Source organism: Zootoca vivipara, chromosome 1 (genome assembly GCF_965207765.1).
Source record: "Zootoca vivipara chromosome 1, rZooViv2.hap1.1, whole genome shotgun sequence".
NCBI lineage: Eukaryota > Metazoa > Chordata > Lepidosauria > Squamata > Lacertidae > Zootoca > Zootoca vivipara.
The window spans coordinates 65,356,952-65,375,434 of NC_142582.1; the positions used below are offsets into that span (position 1 = coordinate 65,356,952).

General features: G+C 43.3%; 1 protein-coding gene across 2 annotated transcripts in view; it reads right to left on the reverse strand.

Annotated features, from left to right (window-relative positions):
• The window catches only part of INSC (INSC spindle orientation adaptor protein), a 138,695-nt gene that overhangs the window by 27,029 nt on the left and 93,183 nt on the right, over nt 1-18,483 (reverse strand). The gene's annotated exons all lie outside the window — the stretch shown is intronic.

Genomic DNA, 18,483 nt, shown 5'->3' on the forward strand with positions numbered 1-18,483 from the left:
ACATGGAACTAAAAATCCTGTTTCAAATCTCAGAGAACTACTCTCAGTCAGTACAAATTGTGACTCTCCAGGCCCCGCAACTCATCCCTCGAGACTTGCCCTAGGCTGCTTCCCTCACCAGCACTGCTCCATTCTCTTCTTGCTTTTGCCTTACGGAAATGTGATAATGACTCTGGCTTTCCTGCTAGAGGATGGAGAAGTGTGTGTATATACTTCCAACTAGAATGTAGCCTACTGTACAAAGGTAAAAGCCATACCTATTGCCCCAGAGACTTTTATCTTGCCCCACCCCTGACATGTGGCCTCCTATGAGGTTTGTCACAAAGGAATCTGGCCCTTGGACTGAAAAGGGTTCACTACTCTGATGTAGACAATCCTGAGCTAGATGGACGAATGCTGTGCCACAGTATAAGGCAACTTCCTTTATTCCTAAGGAAGACATGCCATTGTGGACTAGGACAAATTACATTTGTAGAACTAGGTCAGCCCTGTATAACTTAAGAACCAACAAACTGTAGATCAGTCCACCAGACATGCCTTGCAGCCCACTAGCAACTTGAGAATCTCCTTACTTTTGTAGTTCTAGGCAGATTGCAAATACAGGAGGTCTATTGAAGCCTAGTGGACTACCATACATGCCGGATAGAGACGGATGAGTCAGTTTCTTGATGATCTGGGCCACTTTTGGATGCATTCACCTGTAGATCCATTGTTGCATCTCATTTCTGCATTAGAATGAACCATTTTATGAATATGTGAACCAAAATGGAGCAGAGATGTAGGCAGGGGAGGAGCAAGGCTAAACCAAAGCACCTTGCCACCTGAGGCAGAGCAGCAAACAGCGCTTCCTTCAAACCAAGGTACATAGTACAGGTGTGCAATGACCAGAAGGTTCTGTTCAAACCCCAATTCAGAGTTCAGAAAATAGGCCATCTAAGTTTGAGGCACTTTATACAATTCCTAATTCAGCTCAGGGTCTGTCCAAGGACAAATAATTTCTCTTCTCCCTCCCCTACCCCATTCACTATTGCAAAACCAACCTTTTTCCTTCTGAAGCCTACAGAGATATATATATATATATATATATATATATATATATATATATATATATATATATATATATATATATATAGCTTTTGACAGAAGTGTATGAAATATGCAGACATGCTAACTCCTTGAGTGGTTTACACCTGCCAAATTAGTTCTATTAGCTTTTGTGCTGTGTACCTTAAAAAAGATTCACTTTCTGAGTAAAATTATTCCCTCTGATTGCAAGGTTGTTCTATCAAGAAGTGGTGGAGCTTCCTCTCGCCTTCTCCACACCCTGGTGTTTTGTTTTGTTTTGTTTTGTTTTGTTTGTTTTGTTTTGTTTAAGGAAACATCCATAACTTTTTAATTTTGGAGCAGAAACAGATGGAATCTGCAGGGGAAGTTTTCCCTTCCAAGAGCATGAATTCTTCCACATTTCAGAAGGATCACTGAAGAAGAAGAAGAAGAGGAAGAAGAAGAAGAGTTTGGATTTGATATCCCGCTTTATCACTACCCGAAGGAGTCTCAAAGCGGCCAACAATCTCCTTTCCCCTCCTCCCCCACAACAGACACCCTGTGAGGTGGGTGGGGCTGAGAGACTTCAGAGAAGTGTGACTAGCCCAAGGTCACCCAGCAGCTGCATGTGGAGGAGTGAAGACATGAACCCGGTTCCCCAGATTAGGAGTCTACCGCTCTTAACCACTACACCACACTGGCTCTCTGCAGGGGTTTCCCTGCAAGGGCAGCTGTTGCCCTTTTTGTTGGGTAGGAAAGGGGATCATTTAAGTGTTTTGTGAGCAATTAGTCTGAAAATTGCAGACATCGGGGAGCTTTCCCCAGGTAAGGGACCTGCAACTTTCATTCCCTCTCATTACAAACTTGATGTCTCAGACACAACAGAGCTTTCCCTCTACCTTTCCACTCTGCTGTTTGCTTTCCCTTTCAATACCATCCTACCCTGGCATTATGGAGTTATGATAAGCATAGAGACATTACTTTTGCTTTCAGTACTGTACATGCTTGTCTACAGTATTTTTCAAAATGTCTGGATTGCCAAAGTGCCACAAAGCACTTCAGCGAACCCTGCTTCAACTCGTGCCACTCTTACAGATCTCATGTTGCCTTTGCTAAGCAAAATGTTAGCCCACTTAGCCTTGTGACATTTGTGATCTGATCCAATGTACATTGTACCCAAGGCTAGCCAAGCAATACTGGCATCTGAGGCAGAGAATCCGTCTAGTACCACTGTCCCTCCCTACTTAAATAATTATTAAAATTACTAATAATTTCCTGCCCTTTCACAATACCAAAAACATACTGGGCAACTGCCTCACTCTGCCTAATGGTAGAGATGGTCCTGGCAAGAAGCAACGAGTAGCATCAGGGGCCAACACTTCAAAAGCCCTTGCTGCACTCTTCAGACACAAACTCCTGCCTTTATCTAGTCTGATTCCTCCACCTCAAGATGCTGCCTGCAGGTAGCGTCACCATTGCTGGCCTAGCAATAAGAATAAAGGGGGGAAATAGTAGAGAAATGACAGCACGCCCTTAGAACCAAATGAATCAGTGGCTTGTTCAAATCATGGATGAATAAAGTAGCGCAAAGGCTGCCAAGAAACAAATTAGTCTCACACTAAATGGGTTTATCCTGGATACCCAGGGGATAGTGTTGAATGCTCTGGCTTGCAGGTAAAGAGGCACACTGGGGGAAGTAATCATTTAGGAGAAATGGCTATGTATTCTATGCCATTAAAAATGAAGACAAGAGAAAAGTATCTTTTATGCAGGGGAAACTGATCAAACAACGATTTCACTGGTGATGTTTCAGGATTTTATTGCAGAGGCAAAACCCCTTAATACTTGCTAACATCACCTCTAGGAAGGTCAATGGGGGGGGGGGGCTGGCTGGTCATAGGAACCCTGACTTGAAACATGCACAATTGCTAATGTTGCTAATAGAGCAATGGCAATTCTTATGGTGCTTATTCGTACGATGTCTTATTGTGATCGACAACTGCAAGGAAACCTGATCAAGTAACAGAAGAAAATACATTGGACCCTTCTCCTCCTCCTCTGTCACACACCCCATTTTCAACTTCTGGATATGCTATATCGCAGGTTCACAAAATGGGAAGGCTGATGTGGCACCACATAAGGAGGAGCACTTAAAGCATCACCAGCAATCTTACAACTAGAATACCTCACTACAGACAGAGGAGCTACTAGAATCAGTGAATACCAGCAGCAAGGGGATATATTCACATTCCGGACACTCCAAGAATTTGAGGATGGAAAACACACCTTTATTCAAGGCTGGCTCTGCCATATACTTCCATCATCCATCACAGGGCAACAAGTATTGTACAAATTCTGTGTCCATCTACTGTACCTTTGGCCTCTCTATTATATGTGGAGAAGACCAACTGCGCATGCTGAACAGCTACCTCACACAGCACATAGTTAAAGTAAGGCACTCACTCCCTGTGATGGCTGCCAATTTTGATGGCTTTAAAAGAGGATTCCACAATTTCATGGAGGATCAGGCCATTGGGGCAGTATGTGTCTAAATACCAGTTGCTGGAAACCACAGGAAGAGGGAATGCTCTTGTGTACAGGTCCTGCTTGCAGGTTTTCAGCAGGCATCTGGTCAGTCTGAAAACGGTTCCCCATTCCTGTTATACATCAATAGTAAGATTGAAAGATACACCCCTGAACTACAATTTGGACTCATCATGTACTCCTAGCTATGCCCTACTTCCCGGTGTTATAGATATCACTCCTTCACCAATCATTTCAGACACGTTTTTTATGTTCTTGGGAGTCTAGTTTATTATAAGATTTAGATCTCTTTATTCAACATTCCTGGCTGTTTTACATATCAGTAAGATAAGGGACCCAGGTGGCGCTGTGGTTAAACCACTGAGCCTAGGGTGAGCTCCCGTTGCTTGGTCCCAGCTCCTGCCAACCTAGCAGTTCGAAAGCACGTCAAAATGCAAGTAGATAAATAGGAACCGCTACAGCGGGAAGGTAAACAGCGTTTCCATGTGCTGCTCTGGTTTGCCAGAAGCGGCTTTGTCATGCTGGCCACATGACCTGGAAGCTATACGCCGGCTCCCTCGGCCAATAATGCGAGATGAGCGCGCAACCCCAGAGTCGGTCACGACTGGACCTAATGGTCAGGGGTCCCTTTACCTTTACCTTTAAGATATCAATAACACAGCAATCTCTTTCAGTCATTCAGGGAGATCTCCTTTGCTGACACGCTGCATTTGGAAATTAGGACTTTGTTTAATAGTAAGAATGGATCTAAGAGAATGGACCTTCACTTAGCTACCCAGCAATAAATCAATGCTTCAGGTCCATCCATAACAACTTGCTTTAGGATGCTTTCCCTCTTCCTTATTACAATGATGCAATAAACTAAGGTGTACTTTATACTATTTTGGCCTGATCCTGAAGTGGGGAGGGGGGAGGAACTCTCCTAGGCCACAACCATTTATAAGTGTCCAATAATAAATTTAAAGAGGACAGGAGAACAATCTAATAAAAGCACTTTAACATCCAAAAAGAAATTGCTGTTCAAAGCATTTATATAATTAGCTTTCACACTGAAAGGAACTTTGGACCGCTGCCCTGCTTTCTGTTTAATTCTGGGGAAGTAATCAGCTAAAATGTCAAGCGTGTTCAGTTCTTTGGCAAGACGAGAGAATGGGTCAGCTGGATAATACAAACAAAAGAACTCTATGAATTCAACAGGATGGTACAGAGACTCTGCATTTGAGGAATATGATGTAGGCAAAAACCTTGACTGTAATGCTAGTAATGTTGGTGATTGAGAAAGTACCAAAGGCTTCCATTTAAGAGGGCCCTCTCTGATGCAGTGGGCTGACAGGTACGAGGTTTGGGACATGATCCACCCCACATCAGTCCTGTGTGCCTTTGTCTCCCCAGCATCTCTGACAGAAATGCCGCTCCTGTAGCCACCCAACTTACACCTGTGCTGCTGCAGCTAACCCGGATGCGGATGAGGCCAGGCAGAGTTGATGAGGTCAGGGCTGTAGGCATAGTGACACATGCGATGGGATTGTATTGTAAAGAGGACTGGTGCAGGGTAGGACGGCATTGAGGTTGGGGCTGCTTGGGTACACCAGCAGAGCCAATCTGTCATTCCTACCCGTGTCCCTGCTTATCTGTCACCTAAAAATGAAGTCCTGGCCCATCCCCGCCCAGCTGAGCTTCTGCATTGTCAATTTGAAAACAGGTGTCTGTCTTACATCTTTTGCAATGAAGATATGTGCAAATATCTATCTTTGAGCAGGGGCGGAGGAAGGGGGGTGCGGTGGGAGTGGTTCGCCCCGGGTGTCACCACTGAGGGGGGTGACAAAATGCCGGGCCGCACTCACTGCGGGGCCTGCAGCACAGCCAAGCCACGCGTCTCTCCTGGGAGTGACGTGGTGGCTTGGGCGCCCACAGGCTCCACGCTTCCCCAAACAGTCCACCCACCACCTCCCCCTCAGCTGTAGGGCGGCTGATGGGAGGGAGGCAGGCAGATTCCTCGGAGGCCCCACGGAGTGTCCTGCCCCAGCTTGCCCAGCCCCGTGGCTGGCTCCGCCCCTGGGTGCAGGGCACACACGCTGCCCCAGACACCCAATTGGCTTGCTCTTCCACTGTCAGAGAGAGAGAGAGAGTCTTCCTTATTGTATACTTGCATTACTTTTGCAAAAACTTGCGATCCTTTTTGTTCTCTTCCTTTGGACAAGCCTTCCATTTTTCTGAAGGAAGCTTTTTTGCTTATTATAGCTTCCTTGACTCTGCTCATTAACCATGCTGGCATCATCACGGCCTTGGTGGTATCCTTCCTGTTATGTGGTTTATATTCCAGCTGAGCATCTATTGTTTAGATTATGGAAAAACCTACACACAGACAGGAGAGATTTGAACGTCTTTCCACTCATTTTTGAGAAATTTCCTCTTTAGAAACCTACACACAAACTGGAGAGATTTGAATGCCTTTCCACTCAACCCTTTCCACTCAATTTTTGAGAAATTTCCTCTTTGGAAGGGGCTTAAAATATATTCATGGAAGATAATTCAATCAATGGTAAGTAGAAATGACACCTAGTGGAATCTCCAGGTTCGGAGTCATATGTTCTTCAATAGCAGTTGCTGGAAGGCAAGAGCAGGGACTGTCTTTTGCCTTCATGTACCATGTATCAACCATCCAGAAGCATCTTCCTAGTCACCATAGAACCCGGGATGCTGAGCATTTGATCTAGCCTAGCAAAATATACTTTTGCAGAGCTTTGTATTGTTTTGAAACTTTGCAAACCTTGCTTAACCAAAGTCAACAAATGCCACAAGTGCATATACAGAGCCACACTGGGCTCATGTCACTTTCAACTCTCTTGAGAAACCATTGTCTGACAGCCTCGTGGGTGCTCGATGTACACTGCATTGTCCTGTATTAATATGACAACTTGCTCCCAAATATGTCTAATAGTTAAATCTGTGAGTACCGCATTTGGGATCCTACAGGCTAGAGGGTGTGAGTCTTTTAAAATAATAAATAAGGCTTTGCTTTATATTCCACGTCTGAATTCAAAATATGATGATGCACCACAAATCAACAGAGGAAGCCACAATCAGGAAAAAAAAACCTGTCAGGTAACCCATAATAATGATGGACCTAAAACCTGGGACTCAACAAAAGTCTAACTGTAGCACTACCCACATAGTTCTCATTTTTATTTACCCTGAGGGTTGACAGCCGGGTTAGGCTCATGTATAGCATGGTACCCTTAAAAATGATTTGTGCTCATTAAAAATATATTTTCTGATCTTTTAGTTTTAAATAAATAATGTAACCAACACTCAGTAGCATGAGGCTGTATCATCCAACACCTGGCACTTAAGTCTTTCCAAAGAAGGTTATTGTTTCAATGCAGCTGATTATATTTATTTTGTGAGATTTAACTTTGAAACCCTTTGAGTAAAATATCACATTTCATACTCAAGGAGTGCCTTTTGCTGTGTCCATTGTCAAGAATGGGGGGGGGAATACACACACAAACTAACAGAGGACTCTCTTGGCAAATTATGATTAATGAGACTAGAGAGGAAACCAACTATGCTACAGCTGAAGAAGAAAACATGATCAACAGGTGAAAAAGTGTTTCTATTTGGCACCTGGAGAAAGAAGAAGAAGAAGAAGAAGAAGAAGAAGAAGAAGAAGAAGAAGAAGAAGAAGAAGAAGAAGAAGAAGAAGAAGAAGAAGAAGAGAAGAAGAAGAAGAAGAAGAAGAAGAAGAAGAAGAAGAAGAAGAAGAAGAAGAAGAAGAAGAAGAAGAAGAAGAAGAGTTTGGATTTGCTATCCCGCTTTATTACTACCCGAAGGAGTCTCAAAGCAGCTAACAATCTGCTTTCCCCTCCTCCCCCACAACAAACACTCTGTGAGGTGAGTGAGGCTGAGAGACTTCACAGAAGTGTGACTAGCTCAAGGTCACCCAGCAGCTGCAGGTGGAGGAGCGGAGACGCGAACCCGGTTCCCCAGATTACAAGTCTACTGCTCTTAACCACTACACCACACTGGCTCTCTACATTTTCTCCAGAAACCCAGAACCTAACTTCATTCTTCAGAAACCCAGAACAACATTCCAGATTTTGAGAGTAAAGGTTATGTTTAGATCTGTAACACATAATTTGACCTCTGTGAATTGTTTTCATGTATGGTGACCTGCGGCAGGTGCTTCCCCACTTGTGGGCTGCCCTATACAGTGAGATGTGGCTGTGTTCTCAATATTAACTTTCAGAAGAAAGTTAAAAACATCCCTGTTCAGTGAGGCAGTTAATGGCTGAAATATACTATCCCTGGCAATCTGAAAATTATTAACTGTGAGGATATTATAGATGTCCATTCCTTCTCTTCCCTCCCAACTGCAGTCAAGTAAGTGGGTGGGATGGAGAGGGAGTTGGACAAATTGTGTGCAGTCGTGTGGCTAGTTAGGAGAGAAGGGGAAAGTGAAATTCTTCTCTGGCTCAGATTTTAAAGTGAGTCAGGGGAGAATGTGGAGGTTGCCATATTTACCCTATATTGAGCTGAACATTATTGAACCTCCAAGTCTTGTATTTCCAAGCCAGGAAATATGAGCCTCAACAATCTCTCAAAAGGAGCTAATTCAACTTTAAACCAGGCAGTCATAACACACTCAAAGAATCATGGAAACTGTAGTTTGTTAAAAGTGCTAGAAATTATAGTTCTGTGAAGGGGGAAATACAGTTCTTTGGGGGAAATCATATGCTTTGAATGTACTTCAAATATATAGTGTGATTCTGCACAAAGCTTCTAGTTCTACATTGGTACAGTTTTCGTGCTTAATTGGGGTTTTTTGATGCCACTGCATACAATGGTTAAAGAGAGATTGGTTATTTGTTTATTTTTCACCTGTGTCACTTTTTAGTTTTCAGCTGCATCTCTTGACCATTATCCTACAAATACATCCATTGATCTCTGGATATATATCCCAAACCCTCAACAACTCAGTCTAGTTAAAGGAATTCAATACCCACACATCAATTATGCTAGGTAACAAAGTATTTGATAAGAATTAGTTTCAAAAGAAAACAACCTGAAGTAATTTAGGAAAACAGTTAATACAGTATACTAGACTGTATTCCTACAGCACTTAAATGGCTTGGGTAAACAATACTGACCTATATGAACAAATACTGTAGTCACGCCTAGCATAAAGCAACTCCCTAACAGGCCAAGTCAGATATATATATGAAGAATAGCTGTTGAAGTCCACATATCCACTGGATGTCACTGTTACACAGTCCTGTAATTTGGATGCTACAAGAAATAATTGGCAGGCACAAGATTCTGAATTTTAAGTTGAGGTTTTTCTACTGGATTTTCAATCACTGTTCTGAGAGCTTCATTTCATAGCCCCATCTATTAGCAAGAGTTCCTTGAATGGAATTAAGGCCATTGTGAAATTTGTTACATAGATTTGGTTTGCAACCTTTAGCCTCCTCTGTTCATTTCCCTCCTCCTCCCAGATGTTCTGGTGAGAGGGTGAAAATAATTGGATATACTAGCAGTTTCCCCAGATCCCATCTTACTAGGAGGCTGGTTGGTTTCTTCAGAGACTCCAGATAAGACAGCTTCTCTCATGGATTTAGACATGTGGAAATGTATATTGCAAATGCTTTGACCTCCCTGAACGGATTTAACAGAAAATCCTTAGAGCCGTTTTGGATGTCCCATTGGTTCTCTCTGGTTCTGAAATAGGAATGCTTCCTGTAGCTCTGGGAGACCATTATTTTACTTGAATCAGTGAACTAGAAGAGAGGTGGCCAACATGGGACTCCACAGATGTTGCCAGTCCCCATCACCCACAACCAACATGACCAAGGCTGATGGGACTTGTAGTCCAGTAGTGCAACATCATCTTAAGCAGGCATCCCCAAACTTCGGCCCTCCAGATGTTTTGGACTACAATTCCCATCTTCCCCGACCACTGGTCCTGTTAGCTGGGGATCATGGGAGTTGTAGGCCAAAAGATCTGGAGGGCCACAGTTTGGGGGTGCCTGATCTTAAGGATAACAAATTATCCTGCTCCTGGGCAAGAATTCTAAACATGAAAGTTTCTGCCACATGTAAATATGATATAAATACATTAGAAACAGAGAAACTGCCTAATCTCTGTCTACTGAGGTAGAGGCGTCCTGGCTTTGTAAAACTGTTGCTTTTGTGTCTTGTGGGCTAAACAAATTTTCTATATATTAGTACTGAGGAATTTCTATATTCTACAAATATAGAAAATTTGTTTAGTCCATTTGAAAGTTAAGACATGTACACCCATCTTATGGGCTAAACAAATTTTCTATATATTAGTACTGAGGAATTTCTATATTCTACAAATATAGAAAATTTGTTTAGCCCATAAGATGGGTGTACATGTCTTAACTTTCAAATGGACTTTTGGTTTTGAAAGTATGGAGAGGGTGATGTGTAACAAAAGGGGAGCTAAAATTCCCTAAAGATTTCAGATATTCCTTTACATTGACAATGGCAGCATCCTTTATTTCTTAAAATATTTTTTTATTTAAAAACACACACATGGGGGCTGCTATCTTTCCCCATAGAGGCCACCTCAAAATGATGCTACTTCGCAATGTCACATCATTCCAGCAGCATTATGGGGCAGGGGACGGCAGCCGCAGGAACCTTCCTTATACTGAGTCAGACTACGGGGGTTTCAGAAAGAGTCTTTCCCAGTCCCACCTGGAGATGCCCGAAATTGAACCTAGGATGATGCTCTACCACTGAGTTCTGCCACCGCCTTTCGCAAGCACCAGTGACTGTGTGTAGAATACGCACCGAAGCAAAGCATATGAGAGAAGATCATGCGTGGCCAAAGGGGACACATTTGTGTAAGCTTTTAGGTTTCAGTTGCCCCTCTGTGGCTGAAGATTTTTCTGATAAATCACCAAGTCAGCAGTATGCTTTGTAGTGAGAGACAAAGCCAGCATGTCAGCAAGTCTACTTCATTATAGTAGTGTGTTTGGCTCCAGTACAGAATATGCTTTGGCAAGGATATTTTGTGCCAACTGAGACTGCTTTTTCTTTATGAACTATTTCAATCAGTCCTGAAACACAACGACTGCTATTGGCCAGTGCCTCTAAATGTGAAGAAGCCAGATTCATAAGCCTTCACAAGCTCTGCATACCTTCCTCGTAACCCTGTGTGCAAATGCGTGCACCATTCTTGAGTGCTGCTTAAACCAGCAAGGCAGCTTTGCTTTTACACTCACTGCAGCCCTTTTTGCTCCTTATTAGGCACATCCTGGTGTTAAAAGAATGCACACCTGGCAGGGGTAGCTGGCTCGGCCCACTCACCCTATATGCATTCTATCTCATGTGTGCAACACATAGGGTGGAAATCACCTAACAAACCCTGTCAGTGGAAGCACTATGCAAGGGCTTCTGCTCGCTCAATGGGGCTTTCCACCCTCCTTTTTCTCTGCACCCCCTTAAACTGGCTCAGGGGGGAAGCCCACGGAATGATACATGGAGAGGAGAGGTCAGGTGGTTCCATCTGGTAAGCTGATAATTCTCATGTAGATGCAATGCTTGCAATAGCATGAGGCTGAATTTCATCTGCTACTTGCACACACAGCTGACCCCCCTGGTTTTGCGGAGCTCCCAGTGTCATGGAGAGCTGGGTTGTGCACATAAGAAAGTTGCAGGCATGCAATGGAGTGTATTGCAAGGGGTGACGCTTGCCATAATGCAGCAACCCCTACACACACACCCCATGCAGAGGAGAGCCCACATATATGAAGAGGCAGAGGCAGAGCAGCCCGTATGGACTGGGCATGTGCAGCAGCCTGTATGGTCACCGTGCGCACGCGCAACAGCCCATATGGACAGTGTGAGAGAGCTGCAGCCCGTATGGATGGCACGCAAGCCCTTGGCCGCCCTACAGCTGGGAGGAGGCAGGGGCCATCTTGTCACACACACACCATGGCACCACCCCCTCCACCCCCCACTTCGTATGCCCCCATGAAGAGGGCACCAGTTAGGGTCATGTGTAATGTTGGGGAAGCGGGGTTGGGTGTGTGTGTAGTGCTTAGCCTTATCTTGGGTGCATGTTAAGTTTAAGTCATAGGTATGGATCTTTTAAGTCAGCCAAAAAATTTTTGGTCGAGAGTGTTTTGTGTTCCAGAAGAGTTTGGAAGGCTGATCCACATACCGGTAGTAATCTCAGGATGGCTGCTCTTTGCTTTAAAATACAGTGGTACCTCGGAAGTCGAACGGAATCTGTTCCGGAAGTCCGTTCAACTTCCAAAACGTTCAGAAACCAAAGCGCGGCTTCTGATTGGCTGCAGGAAGCCGTGGAAGCCCCATTCGGCACTCAGGTTCCAAAGAATGTCGCAAACTGGAACACTAACTTCCAGGTTTATGGCGTTCAGGAGCCAAAACATTTGACTCGCAAGGCATTCGGGATCCAAGGTACGACTGTAATAATAATAATAAGTGAGCTGAAATCTTTCAGGCTGTTGAAGGCCATCTGGGGTGTTTTAGGGAGCCATGTTAGTGCTGCTCCACATGCAGAGAAAAAGCACCATGAGCCAAACAACATTGTGTATCTGTGGAGGAATTGCCGGTACATCTGTGGAAAACTCTGCTGGTGTAGATGCCCTATGGGTATGTTGGGGGCAGGTGTGAATCTGCAGGATCCCAAGCTCCCTTGTTCATTTGACTTGTGGACAAAAGTGGCCCCACACTATGTCTGCCCTGGATCAAGCATTGAGTCAACAGGAAACAAAAAGAAAAATTCTGCCCCCACATCTCCTGCCCTGGCCGCAGCAGAGCCATGGATATGGTGGGTAACTTGCTACAAAATCTCTCTCCTCGCCACCTTATCCCCCAATAACAGAAGTGTTCTGCCTATGATACATTCCCCCCCCTTCTTTTTTAGGGTGGCAGGATATAAATATAATAATAAAAATTGTAATTGTTTTGCTGATTACTCTTAGTTGTGATGAATATCCTTAGCGTTATACATATTTTTATTATGAAAAATGTAATGATTCAAACTGAGAGGTGTCTTGTTGAGCTGGGTCTCTCACCTAACTGGCACTAAGAAAAAGAAATGAATATAATATTTTTTAAAAAAAAAATAAAAAAGATCTATTTTCCTTCTTATCTTAATCTCTCTGAGCTTCCAGCACTGTCTGTCTGAAGGGGGAAGGCAGCATTTAAGCCTTGCTTTTCTAAATCTCATCACTGATTTTCATTAAGCACTGCCCTGAGTTTAAAAGCTGAGCAAGCTTTTCCTCTTTCTTCAGAAATGTCAGCTTGCTTGCCAGGGGGGTTTCCCTGAGCTATAATAAAACAAAGTTAGCATTAGTCACATTGGAGATGATTTCTCACATGCTGATTGTGGACCATTTGTCAGTCCTGGTTATTGCCTCCACTTACAAATCCCTAAATAAAATCAAAAGCGTCATCAAATGACCATAGGCTATTTTTCATTCACAATAGTCAATTCTCATTCTCCTGTAATGGTGGGCTTTTCAGCCATAAATCTAGTACTAATATTCCAATTCTTCAAAACGAAATATTTAGCTGAGGTCTAAATGCTAAAGTCTTTCATATAGTACCAGCGGATTTTGGATTCCTTCCCTTCACCATCACCGAAATACAGTTGCCCAAACAGGATTTAGGGAAAACACAGTTCTGCAAAAGATCGCTCCTTAAGACTTTCTTTCTATTCTCTTAAACACAATAGTTCATATTAGAGTTTGTCCCTTCTGCATAGGAACTTCCCATTGGCCTCCAAAAGACACCCCCCCCAAGTAGATCCAGGTCAGGAAAACTTTATTTGTACCTCATTCTTCAAAAAGATTATCAGCTTTCCAGCAAATTTCCATTTCAGAAGGTTGTATTCAAGTTGCAGTAGACCTGGTTTGGATCTTAACATGCTACCTGCCGCACAGTGAATGTAGCCCTTGAGCAACACGATTCAGTCAGGGGCTGACCTTGGTAATATGGCACCGTGAACAAGGACAAAATTTGGTCCGCCCCAACCCCCGCCACCCCATGTCTTATTTTCACCCTGATTCCTTTTGGTACAGTTGCTTTTATATGGATCTTCTCAGTAGGTGCCTGTATAAATTTAGGTATTAGTAGTAGTTGTGGTAGTGGTAGTAATATTTTGTGTCCCCTCAGCTCAGCGCCCTGTGTGGAAGAACTGTCAGCCCTGCCCAAAATCTGGTGCTGATTCTGACCCTGTGAAGAGAATGCTTGGTTTAGACTCAGGAGACAAAGTTAAACAGTACACTCCATTATCTCTTGCTCTCTTTTACTGGTGGTTAATAGATGAGTTTTAGAGAATGTGATCTTTTCAAATGGATTGATTCCGACAGATGCACAAGCCACCAGGCTAGCAGGTAAATGCCTCAAACAAGTTCAAGTTCACCTTGGAGGTGGTACTGACGCCTTTGGATGCTTAAGGATCTCTGTTTTGTCCAGATTCATCCTCAATCCATTAACTGCCATCCATCTTCCAACCACACTCACACAGGACATGCACCACCCACACTGGTTCTGATTTATTGTGCCAAAACACAGCATATTTTCCACTACTAGTTAATTGAAGAAGCCTCTGGGGCCTTTAACATTATCTGATTGTACCACATCATCAAACCTATCCAAGAAGATCAAACCTATCCATTCTTAAGGAAATCAGCCCTGAGTGCGCCCTGGAAGGACAGATCGTGAAGCTGAAGCTCCAATACTTTGGCCACCTCATGAGAAGAGAAGAATCCTTGGAAAAGACCCTGATGTTGGGAAAGATTGAGGGCACTAGGAGAAGGGGACGACAGAGGACGAGATGGTTGGACAGTGTTCTCGAAGGTACGAACATGAGTTTGACCAAACTGCGGGAGGCAGTGCAAGACAGGAGTGCCTGGTGTGCTATGGTCCATGGGGTCCCGAAGAGTCGGACATGACTAAATGACTAAACAACAACCACATCATCCAGTTCTGAAACAAACGGCTTTCAGAAGGAACAAAAACCATAGCCATCATCCTCGAATCTTAAATGCCTCAATATGTTTTGGTCATTTGGGATCCGTCAGTCCCACTCTTCATTTGCAGTTATGACCCATGTAATACTGAACAAAGGAGACTGTGAGATTCGTTCACCAGCTGTAGATGGTAATCAGTGTCTGATGATCAACTAAGATGGCCCAGGTTTGGTTAATGATACCATCATGAAAGAAAATAATGACCTTAGTTGGAATTTAATGGCTATTACATCACCTCTTACTGTTATTTGTAACAGCCCCAGCTTGAATAGTTGATAGTGAGGAAGATCTTCAGTAATTCTATGTGAGGTTGTGTGTAATGACTAATGATCATCAGTACCAACTGTTCAAGCAAAAAAAAAACAGTCAAAGGTGACATTTTACCAAACACACAGAATTTTTAAGAATCACCTATTGATATCTCTTTTGTCTTCAATATTTTGTATGAGTGGAGTTCAATATACTTAGTACAGGAGCAAATGAATTCTGTCTTTCTGACAGCCTTGTGGGAATACAAAGAAAGAGAAATTGATTTTCCTAGCCCAGCTTTATATATTTTCCTGCTATAAAGAGAAGTCTCTTTATTAAGAAGGTTCGTCAGAATAATTCTTATGGCTTTAACTCTCTAACTATCACTGCATACTTTTTCCATCTTAAACCACAACCAACATTTTAAACTGGGAAATATCAAACTACTGGAGCAAATTGCCTCAACTTTTGATATTTTAAACAAAAATGGTATTTAGCAACTTGGGATATTGTCTGTATTCAAAATTGGCTTTTACTTATCCTGAGCATTCAATGGCAGTTACAAAACTTCACAATATAAAAAACCTTCTGTGCCCCGTACTCAAGCTGTGTGTGCTGCTAATGAGTATATAGCAGGCAATCCCAAACTCGGCCCTCCAGCTGTTTTGGGACTACAACTCCCATCATCCCTAGCTAACAGGACCAGTGGTCAGGGATGATGGGAATTGTAGTCCCAAAACATCTGGAGGGCCGAAGTTTGGGGATGCCTGGTATATAGCCACTGAATGCAGTCCAGCATGCTTCTGCCTAGACATATAACCACCCCAAAATGGCCAAACAACCTAAGAATATTCACAGCATTAAAAATTGCTGTTCCTCTTCTCTAATCGCAGTCTGTATTAATCTGAACAGATGCAAGAGCAACTAATGCCATTATCAACCTTTCTGCAGCACACACAATCCCTCCAGTCCATTTCTATACAAATTAATGGGTTCTAGCTATTTGGCTCTTTGTGACATTTTAAAACAAATGTGTTTTGTTTAACAGCAATACCTGCATGGCTATCTGAATAATTATTCCCACGGTGGCATGATGCAGCTTCTTTAATTATTGAAAAGACCATGGCCAGGGGTCAGGGTGATGGGAATTGTAGCCCCAGAAACATCTGTAGGGCGCCATGTTGGCCCTCCCTGGTTGAATCCACTATATTCTGTCCTATAAAGTATAGCTGCTAATTTATATTGCAGCAACTGGTATTCATTACTGGCTTGGTACTGCATTCCTCTTAAACTAATTAGATATTATTTCTGACTTAAGAAATTGTCAGTTAAGCCATACTGGCACCATCCAGGCTCTGTCATGGGTCTATAATGCTCTGGAGAGTTGCCCTAATTTTAGTAATAGGCTTATTGCTTATCTTGATCCCACCTGTCAAAGAGTATTAGAATACCACATCCTTTATTCAAAAATAGCTGCTTTCTTGGAATATGAAAAGGCACGGGACAGGATTCTGTGTGGTAATCAGTTCTTAGCTAATCCATTTAGGGCTGCCTCTGGTGCTCTCCAGTTCAGCACCAAGCTAGAAAACAGGGCAACTTTGCCCAACAGCAATGCAGACATTTGTGGCTTGCTATTCAACCCAAGGCAACCAGTGGCAGCTCCGTGTGGTGTGAGCACATGGCTTAAGGCAGTCCTGAGTGTGGTGAATTAGCATGCTCAAACTATGACTGAAAGAATATGTTAAACATCTCAAGACTGGAATCACCTTCCATATGTATCCACTTTCTACAGGGATTAAAACAATGAGAGCTTCAGTATGGTGAAGTGCAGGGATCCACAAACTGCGGCCCTCCAGATGTTTTGGCCTACAAATCCCATGATCCCTAGCTAACAGGACCAGTGGTCGGGGAAGATGGGAATTGTAGTACAAAACATCTGGAGTGCCGAAGTTTGGGGGTGCCTGGTGTAGTGTATCTACTGTTGATCGTTGACCAGAGACACCCTTGAGGTCGGACTCCGGTTAAACCATGTTTTAGGCACAAACTACATGCAGTGTTGACTATGTGCTTTGCCCAGGTTCTCCCAATAACGGTGAAATCCTTAAGAAGAGCAGGATAATTAAGAGGTCGCTCTCTTGCCATTCTTCCAATTTAAGTTGCTGCTCAATAGCTAACATCTGAATAAGTGTGCATGCACATGAAAGCTCATACCAATGACAAACTTAGTTGGTCTCTAAGGTGCTAAGCAGTTCGAAAGCACGTCAAAGTGCAAGTAGATAAACAGCGGGAAGGTAAATGGCATTTCCGTGTGCTGCTCTGGTTCCTGGAAGCAGCTTTGTCATGCTGGCCACATGACCTGGAAGCTGTACACTGGCTCCCTCGGCCAATAATGCGAGATGAGCGCCGCAACCCCAGAGTCGGTCACGACTGGACCAAATGGTCAGGGGTCCCTTTACCTTTAAGGTGCTACTGGAAGGAATTTTTTAATTTTGTTTCAGCTAACATCCAGTGATGAATACAGGACCAGCATGAGTCCACATTGCCAGCTTTCCATGCTCAGTGCTGGGCTGTCCCCCGAAATTATGCCTGCTATTCCTAGGACAAATCTCACATTTTCAATATGGCCCACAGTGCCCAATTTGCACTGCAGGAAGTTGCAGTCTAGTTACTATCTATTACCTACAGACCAAACTCTTTCATTATGGAAGCATTTCTGTTGGCTCAAGCACACTGGAGTTCTTCCACTTGAGGAACTTGCGCAGGATGTTTCTGTTATCTGTTGAAACTGAGCATTGCAATCTCTTCAGGGAGTGTGCCACTCCAAGTTACCCCAGCACAGCACTAAATATTCCATTAAGTGACGCAGCCTGTTTTATCATTTTGAATGGTCTTGTAGAAACATTAGTGGCTTAGAAAACCAAAAAGGTCATTTTGACCAGCGTGAGCTTAATTTCATTGCTTTGTCCCCAACTCTAATTTCACAAATCTGTTTGCCATTTAAAGTGATGTTTCTGAAGTCTAATGCACCATTAGGTTTCCTATTATGTACTGGGGAACAAATTAACACAGCATAATTATACAAAGGAAAGATACAACAGCTGCCTTTTTAAAAGGTAGGAAGGGAGGTGGCTGCTAATCTCTTCCCGAAAGATGGTCACTTGTATTCAGTTTATGCTTCTGAGAATTTTCACAAGGTTGTTCTACAATGATAGCAGGCCAAAGTGCATTGTATTAGGGGAAACTGCTGTGCGAGAATGTGCATATTAACAGAATTTTACACTAAAATGCTGAAAAATGTTTATGATTAATTTAAAAAAAACACCCACAAACTGATCTGGAATTGAGGATAAATGAACTTTGGTGTTGTCCCTTAAAGCCCTAAACTGTATACCTGAAGGAGCGTTTCCACCCCCACAGTTCAGCCCGGACACTGAGATCCAGCCTTCTGGCGGTTCCCTTACTGTGAGGTTACAGGGAACCAGACAGAGGGCTTTCTCGGTAGCAGCACCCGCCCTGTGGAATGCCCTTCCATCAGATGTCAAGGAAATAAGCAGCTATCCTAATTTTAAAAGACATCTGAAGGCAGCCCTGTTTAGGGAAGCTTTTA